Raw genomic sequence first — 9,165 nt, 5'->3', positions numbered from 1 at the left:
AAGTCTTAAGAGTTATGGTAGAAAGGCTATATGATGGAACTTATTGGACTTGAGATATGGTAAGGAAATTTCTAGAGAAGAACCTGGGGAAAGAATGTTATCCTCTTGGTTTCCTATCAGTGGAAAACTAGAAACAAGGAGCAGAGAATAGCCTAGTTAGTAACTCAAGGCACAAAACAGAGACAGGAATAATGGAACAAATGGAAAAGAAGGAATAATCCACTCTCTTTGTCTGACAGTGTTACTTTTCCCCTGCCTTTACAGTTAAAAGCACATGTTAAAGGAGTATAAATCTGGGCCAAGTGGTGGTGCACCTGGTTGAGCACACAATGTGCCAGGACCTGGGTTCAAACCTCCGGTCCCATCTGCCAGGAAAAAGATTTGCAAGTGATAAAGTAGTGTTACAGGTGTCTGTCTCCCCTTCCCCTCTTTATTTCTGTCTATCTCTATTCAATAAATAGATAAAGATAATCAAAAATTAAATGTAGCAATAATTTTAAAAGAGTATAAATAAAATATCAAAAAAACAATCAATACACCCTTTCAGGGTGGCACTTAGTGTAATTTGACCTCACATTGTACTTTTTATAGCAATGTTAAGTATTGCCAATGCTTTTACTTAATGTAAAGTATCAGAAAAAAAAGAAGATATCTAAGATAAACATGAACAGTACACTTTTTTTTTCTTTTTGCCACTTTTTTGTGTAGGTGATAATTAAATTCAATTGGTAACCATAGATGCTCCCTCTCTCTCTCTCTCTCTCTCTCTCTCTCTCCCTCTCTCTCCCTCCCTCCCTCTCTTTCTTTCTCTCACTAGTCCATGTTCCTATTATCATCTTTGAAAAATCATAACACAGCACTTTTTACTGATCATGTTATTTTCACAACATTTAGGATCCAATTCATAGAAAGTGATTGCTCCCTGCCATGACTGACTGTCCACAAACTATTTTTACAAATGTTGTCAGCAATTATACAGTCTGCTATTTTCCTGAGCCACTAGATAGAATGAATGAGGACAGCTCATTATCTCAGGCCATATCGCCTTCCTTGAAAAATAGACAAACATGAACTGCCTAAAGAACTGTTCAGTCAGTAGATAACTGTTTACCACTGTCTACTGACATTGTTCATAATCAGAGCTGCAGAATCATGGGGAATTTGCCTTTTGAGTTGTAGTCAGCATTCCATATGGCCAGAGCATCTGTAAACGAAGCTCACAGATTTTTTATTCTCTGTTAACTAGTAGATTAGTCAATTTATTTTTTCTGCAGTGAAATTACACAACAGATAAATGACAGTTTTTTGGTCTCATATCAACACATGTTCTCCTCTTTGAAGAACTGAGTACCTTAGAGTATGTCTGATTCTGCACCCTGGGGAAAAGGGAGCTTTTTTTTTTTCTTTTTTTTTTTTACTTATTCAACTAGAGATTTAATTTTCCAGCAAAACTTAATCTATACTTATGACTCTGTGATTCTAGCCAGAGACTTTTTTTTTAAATTTCTTTATTGGGTAAGTAATGTTTTACATTCAACAGTAAATACAATAGTTTGTACATGAATAACATTCCAAGTTTTCCATATAACAATACAACCTCCACTTGGTCCTCTGTCATCCTTCTTGAAACATACTGCTGCTTCTAACCAAGAGGATGGAATATTTTTAGTGGTAAACTGTAGTGTACAGATACTTTATTGTTCAGTCATCTGTAGTTGTTTCAGAATGTTGCCTTTGTCTTTTTGTAAACTGTTTTGAGGCTCTAGGGAAGTAGTTAACACTAGGGTAAACCAGATGTAGGAAGAATTTAGTGGAATTTCACAGTTAGTTGACCATACCATGAAGTTATCAAATATATATATATATATATGTATATATATATACATATATATATATATATTCTTTGTAAGATGATTAGTTTAAAGGAGTTTGAATTTTAAAATGGAAGTATTTTTGTGATTCTGTGATAATTCTAACCTTTTTTGCTTTTCTTTTTCATTAAGAAATATGTTTATCCACATCAAATACATTTAAAAAGAACATAAGGAAACTACTACTAAAAGGACTTTATGGGGGAGACAAGGAAAATATTTTTTACTTATTCTATAAAATTATCTCATTGGAAGAAGCATACTTATGATTATGATTTGTTTATATGTGCTAAATTTTCTTTCCTCCTGGAAAATTAATGATGATTAGGTACTGAAGAGAGGAAAGGAAAGAGACTTGTATCAAAGGCTGAAGAGATGAGATGAATCAGGTTAAATGGAAAATCTGAAGGACACTACTTTGTGTTTTCCAGATGTATGACAGGCAAAAGAAGACAGAGAAAGTGAAAGTTAAATCAGTGAGCCAGAAATGTGCATAGGATAAAAGTGACACAGAGTCCTATTGAAATAAGATAGTTTGTGAATGAATGGGGAACGCTGTGAAAACTTCTTGTGCTTTCTACATGTATGTGGATTCGGATTTACTTTATCACTAATTCATTATCAGCAACATCTCTCTAACAAGCACTGGCTATGAGGTCAGATATCACAATTTAACACTCTAAGCTTTGAGTAAGAGCAATTGTATCAATCAGTTATGCTTTAGAAATGTCTAGATCCTAAGAATTGCATAATGTTACCTTATTTACTTACTTTAGATAGTGTATACACAAATGCAGCATACAGTTCAATGAATGTGTAATAATGTAATAAGGACATGAACTACCAAATTTAAAAGCCTAGATTCATGAAGGTTATGACTGTAAAAACACCAAGGTCAGGAACATTGGCTCACTGTGGATTGAACAGTAAATATAAAATATTTAGAAACAAAATGTGTCTGTAGTTAAGCAAAGTATCTGGAAACAAGGAAGGACCATTCTTGAACTGACTCAAGTAAGTAAACTGTCACTCACTAGTGATTCAACAGGAGTATGAAGGGACTTGAAAGGTAGAAGTAGAATTCTTCCCAAAATGTGACCACAGACTTGTCTTCATACATTATTGATAAGATACACATTGAGTTATTAACCTGATTTCTGCTTATATAGATAGATACAGGTATATGAAAAACTGAGACATCTTCAGGGTTATATTACACTTAGACTTTTACTCCCAGTACAACAGAAGCCTCAGGCACACAAATTTACACTCTTCCAGTGAGATTTGTCTGGCTACAAAAATTTCTTAAGGGCAAAAGCTATATTGAACTGAAACCATAAGTTTTTGAAGCTCTTGTTTTTAAGATTTCATGGTGGTGTTTCTAAGAGGACTTCTATTCTAGACAAAGTAAGTATGCATTAAAATAGACATCAGTTTTCTTTGTTGAATGTTTATTTTTAATAAAATATTACTTTATTTTTTATTGACATCAGGGTTACTGCTGAAACTCAGTGCTGGCACCATGAATCCACCATTCCCAGTGGCCTTTTCTTCTCCTTCTTCTTCTTCTCCCTCCTCTTCTCCTTCTTCTTTTTCTTTCTTTCTTTTTTTTTTTTTTTTAGTTTTCTATTTTATTTAACAGAACAGAGAGAAATTGAGAGAGGAGGGGAGAGAGGGAGAGAGAAAGATAGATATCTGCAGACCTGCTTCACCACTTGTGAAGTGTCTCCCCCGCAGGTGGGAGCAGGGGCTGGAACCTGGATCCTTGAAAATGGTGATATGTGCATTTAACCTGGGGCACTACCACCTGACCCCCTTAATTTATTTTTATAGAGGGATACAGAGAGAGAGAGATTTTAGTACCAAGTGCTTGACCCCCTTAAACATTTTTATAGAGGGAGACACACAGAGAGAGAGAGAGGCAGGGAGAGAGAGAGAGAATTAGAGAGAAACAGAGACAGAGAGAGAAGAGAGAGTGATTATAGCACCAAAGCTTCCTCCAGTGAAGTAGGAACCTGCACAGTGTACAAAGCAAAGCAGGGAGCTATTTGGGTATCCCACCTGGAAGTTTCTTGATGAGTTGTTCAGAATTAAATGTCTTAAATAGTCAAACACTTTGGGATAGATCACCCATGAAGATATATGCCACAAAAGACTACTTTAATATGTATGCAAATTACTAGGGAACAACATGTGGATTAATTTAGATTAATTAGTAAGGAGTGTTAAAATAGATTAACAGAAAATAGCGAACATCAGTTATTTCTACACCTGTCAGGATCTCTGGCGGGGTGATCTCCAGGTGAAAGGTAACGGACTGGTTCTTTCTAGAGTAAAGACACCAGGGAGATCTGCAGCATGCTCAGATCTCGTTTATTAGCAAGTGGACATGAGTTAAATAGAAAAACCAAACAAAGGCAATTATTATTGAAATATGTCAGAAATTACAGGTTTCTTAAAGGTCAGCTTGCCCCTATGGTAGGGGGCTGGTATGACAAGAATTGATGCAGATACATAAAGGTCAAGATAATTAGTCTCCTGATGCAGGCATTTAATTACCCAAAGGCATTTGAGGGGAGGAGAGGGGTTGAACCAGTTAAGGCAAGATAGAGAGAAGATAAGCAAGGTTTGATGCAAATTGAGGACATCAAAGGGCACTGCTAGGAGTGTGTGATAAGGTGTGTTCTCCTCTGTGAACTTTGAGTAAGTGAATCTTAAAGTAGGGGGCCATGTGGCCTGCAGTTAATGGAGGTAAGTATTGGGGTTTCTGTGAGCTTGAGAGACTAACAAGGCAAGCTTAGTCTGGAAGACTTTTTCCTTCTTGGCTCACCTCTATGACGAGAGACTTACCAGTGGGGTGGGTGTCTACCCAGACCTCAATCCAAGGATGGGAGAGTTCCCCTATGCTCTGCCAAGCTATCACATAGTCCCAACATACACCAAGTGTCAAGCAATGTGCTTTTACTTCCACTATTTTAGCAGAGCAGTTCAATATTTCTGCTCTTGTTTAGTCCAATAGCATTCCTGCAAGTTTTGTTTCCATTATTCATATTTTCACAGAAGAAAAAAAAAAGTCTATTTAGGTTGAGTAGTTCAAAGTCACAGAATTTATATGGTAGCATAATGGTGTAAAATGAAGTCTGAAATTTCACTTTAAAAACGTTATCACATGACACTTCTTTGGCTGAAATATTTTTGATTGTGTGTACTTTCTCTCTTTCTCTCTCTCTCTCTCTCTCACACACACACACACACACACACAATGATGGGCTATCTTCTCAATTGCTCTCATGCTAGATTAATATTACATTTATTTTTTCATACAAACACAATATGTGGCAGTGAAAGGAAAATGCTTAATAATGCTAGGCAGTAAATAAAGTCACTTTAGGTTGAAAAATTATCCAAGTATGGGAATGGTAGCTTGTAAGAATGAAGAATTTACTATTATCTATATTTTTTCTTTCTCCTGAGCCATATTCATTTCTATGCTGTATCAAAAGCTTTTTTTAAAGTCAACCCATACTTGAATTAGAACTGCCCTTACAAATTTTGGTCACTAATTAACCACAGGTAATGTTAGTAACTCTTTTGCTTTGCAAATAAGGGGAGAGAGAAAAAAAAAGCTTTTTTCTTTTTAGAATGCAAAGTACTTTATTTTTCAACTTTTAAGTTTGAAAGCGAGGCAGCCTAGGTTAAATAATATATTTTTCCAAAGCTTAATGTGCTCATTGGAGCTCAGCTTTTTTCTGCTTAAAGTACAAAACAACTTCCTAAATTCCTAGGCAGGAACACTACTGTTTTGATGATCTGTGGTTAGATGAACTGATCAGTGTCAGTTGCCAACATCTTTTTTCCCCCTTGGTAAGGCTTTTTAAAATTATAGCACAGGTGTATTTTTCTAGTGTTAAACTGATGACTTCTTTCCAAATGTCTCCTGAGAGGCATACACCATATACAGGAATCTGTCTTCATCCTTCTCACTTCCATACACTTCAGAAATTGGTGTGGACACACTCACCATGCTGTGTCCATTGACTAATAGGAAGAAAGCTTAACTGGCATTGAGCTGCAGGCGCCTCCTAGTTATCTTGATGTGTTCACTCATATTGACATGATCAGGTACAAGGAACTTGGTTTTATCCAAGACAGGAAGCTGCCTCTCACCCTTAAATGGTTCTGTTATCACTGGGTTTTTGGTGGGGTGCTACTTTCCAATAAGTCGAACATCTTCTACTCTTTGTTCAAAGGTGCGACTCTGCTTGAAAGTCTTCTCCGACCCCATGGCGAGCGAGGCCTAAGAGGCTGGGAGACTGTGTGAAAGCTCCAGACAGCTACTGCGACCACGACAGATCTGGTTCTGGCTATGGCGATCTCACTTGTAGAGAGAAAGCAATTTTTCAAATATTTTATTGATACTAATTCTGTAAGGTAATAGGACATGTCAAATTCATACACTGACTAATTGGTACAGGCAAATGTCCACATATTTTACTGGAGAACACTTACTTATACAGAAAAAAGTTCATATTTCAGTGGGACTACAATCTATATATCATCTATATTAGCCTCATCTCAACACACAAGGGCTCATTATTATGTGAATTCTGAAGGGTTCACTGAATATTGCACTTTGAAATGTGTGTCTGGCTCCTGGGAGCAATTTCCGACCTGTCTTCTGGGAACTAGGACATACTTAAAAGGATTTAAGAGTAGAAATCTTTCACCTAAGAAAATCCATTTCAGCAATTCACACATTAAGGAAACAGGAAATGTTTCTTTGCCAATTTCATTGGTATTCGATGGGGAGATCCTCTGGTACAATACAATTTTAATCTAATTATTGTAGCAATGAATGTATACAGTGGCTACTTTTCTCTCTCCTGCCCTCTTGCAAATATGAAACTTCTCTGTTTGTCTGTTTTTTATTTATTATATCCACATCCCAGCATCATGATTTTCTTAGTTGTGTAATAGTATCCTGTACTTACTAAACACTTACTGAATGTCAGGTTCTTGACAAGAATTTTAAAATTAGGATAATAAATATTCACAACAGAAGAAGCAGTTATTACTAGTATAATATATTATATGGTCATGGGAATTTGTAGAATTTAAGGGTTTAATCCACATTAACAACATTAAGAAGAACTTAATCCTGAATTATTAATATGGTATCTCAGCCTAAAACCATATTCGTAATCTCTAAATAGTATTACCAAGAAAACAATATTCATAGTTAAATTATTTTATCTCAAGTTTGTTTTATATGTTATCAACTCAATCTGGAAAAAAAAAAACAGAAAATGATTTTATACAACAGAAAAAGCATCCACATGCACATGTCAAAATGGAGTGGAGTGGAAACAATACAGCTAATTTTAAATGCATTTTAGGAAAAATAAGAGATTTTTAACTTTCAAAATGATGATTTACATCAATACAAGAGGAAATGACAAGTATGGCAGGGATATAGAGAGAAAGGAGCCTTGGTGACCTATGAAAGAAAATATGGAGTGTCTTTAAACAAATAAAATAGAATTAGTTAATGATTCTGCATTATTTCTTCTAAGAATATATACAAAGGAAAGGAAAGTACTAATTCAAAAGGAGCTGTTAACCCCTATATCTGTAGCTATAATTCACAATAGTCAAAACATGGAAGCAAGCTGAAATACTCCTTGGCAGAAGACTGGATAAAGAGGTTGTGAGATGTATGTTCAATGCAATACTCTGCAGTTAAAAAAAATAGCATTCTGTGTCATTCAGGACAAAATGAATAGAACTGGAAATTATTATATTAAGGGAAACAGGTAAAAAGTGAAAGGCAGCTTCTGTTGATTTTGCTTGTATGTGGAATATAGATAAAAGGAGCAAACATCAAAAGAATATTACCCAAAATATGTCTTAGAATTTGTGAAAATTATGGTAACTATCAGGCATGGGGTACAGAACTTTGGTGGTGGGCACAGTAGCTCAAACATACATATACGGGGATGTGCAACTAAACCCCTGAAGTCCTACAATTTAAAAAAATATTTATTTATGGGGTATTCCAGAAGATGGCGGAATGAGAAGCTGCTAGTGGCTTGAGCTCTGACCACATCTACTGGAAAAGGTAGGATTTTTTGCCTTTAGTAGGCCAGTCAATAAGGGGTCCTCGTGGTGACACCAAGGACGTGACTATAACTCAATTTGGGGTAGAAAATAAAGTAACAAGAAAGGGAAAAATATTTCTTTTAAATTATTACTCCCAAAGCGCACCCCCCCTCCCCCCGTATAACCAGTCCCTGGGGACCAGAGAACTGCTCCTAGCAGACTCCCCTGCTGAGCTTCTTTCTTTACCAAGATTCCTGTCCCACCAAGGGGTGCCATTCATTCTAATTCTATTCCCTTCTGAAGCCTTTGGCCTTTTTTCTTTCTAAGTAGCCAATCAGCTGCCTCTGCTCAGGGGGCCAGAGGCAATCTGAAGCCATCCAAACTGAAGACAGAACAGGGTTTTTTACTCTGTTCTATTTTATTATCAATACAAGATAAATGCGTACCCCTTTCCCCCTCTCCTTCAGGTTGACCAGAATTAACTCTTAGCGTATTTTCCATTGCTAGGGGACTGGGGGTCTTATTCACTGTTAAAATAACTTACTTCACTTTTCCTACCGCCCCATCCATTCTCTCCCCCCCATAGCTAATTAAATAATAAAAATAAATAAATAAATAAATAAATAAATAACTCTTTCCTTTCACTGTTCTTTTATTACTGTTCTTTTTCTTATCTTTTTCTTTTTTCTCTCTCTTTTTTCTTCTTTTTCTCATTCTTGTCATCCTTTTTTTCACTCCTCCTTCAGCTGTCTGAATTCACTGATACACATTTGGGAATTATTTTGGGGAAGAAATCTGACTCAGAGTGGACTCTCTCTGCGTGTATCTCTGCTCTACTTCCCTTTCTCCTTTAGCTACCCCTAGCATATACAGTAGATAGCAGATTTGCATAACTGTCTATTCCTGCTATTCTTGTCTAGTTCTGAGGGTTTTTTTTTTTTTTTCTTTCTTAACAATCAGCTGCTTGAGGAAATCTGGGACAGGTTTTTTATCCTGCTCTATTTTATTATTAGTATTATATAAAGGTGCATATCTTCCCCCCCCTCCTTTAGGTTGACCAGAATTAACTCTTAGGGATCTTTCATTGCTAGGGAACTGGCATCTTATCCATTGTGAGAGGAACTTGTCTCATTACTCCTACCTCCTCTACAGACTCTCCCCTTCTCCCTCCTCCTAGCTAATTAGAAAAATAAAA

The 9,165-nt window shown here is 36.2% G+C and overlaps 1 pseudogene; it reads right to left on the bottom strand.

The window, feature by feature from the left end:
• Nucleotides 1-5,619: 5,619 nt before the first annotated feature.
• On the bottom strand, nucleotides 5,620-6,215 carry LOC103117992 (microtubule-associated proteins 1A/1B light chain 3B-like; annotated as a pseudogene).
• Nucleotides 6,216-9,165: the final 2,950 nt, after the last annotated feature.

The sequence above is a fragment of the Erinaceus europaeus genome, chromosome 18 (assembly GCF_950295315.1).
Source record: "Erinaceus europaeus chromosome 18, mEriEur2.1, whole genome shotgun sequence".
NCBI lineage: Eukaryota > Metazoa > Chordata > Mammalia > Eulipotyphla > Erinaceidae > Erinaceus > Erinaceus europaeus.
This window is presented reverse-complemented; position numbering and strand designations above follow the sequence as displayed.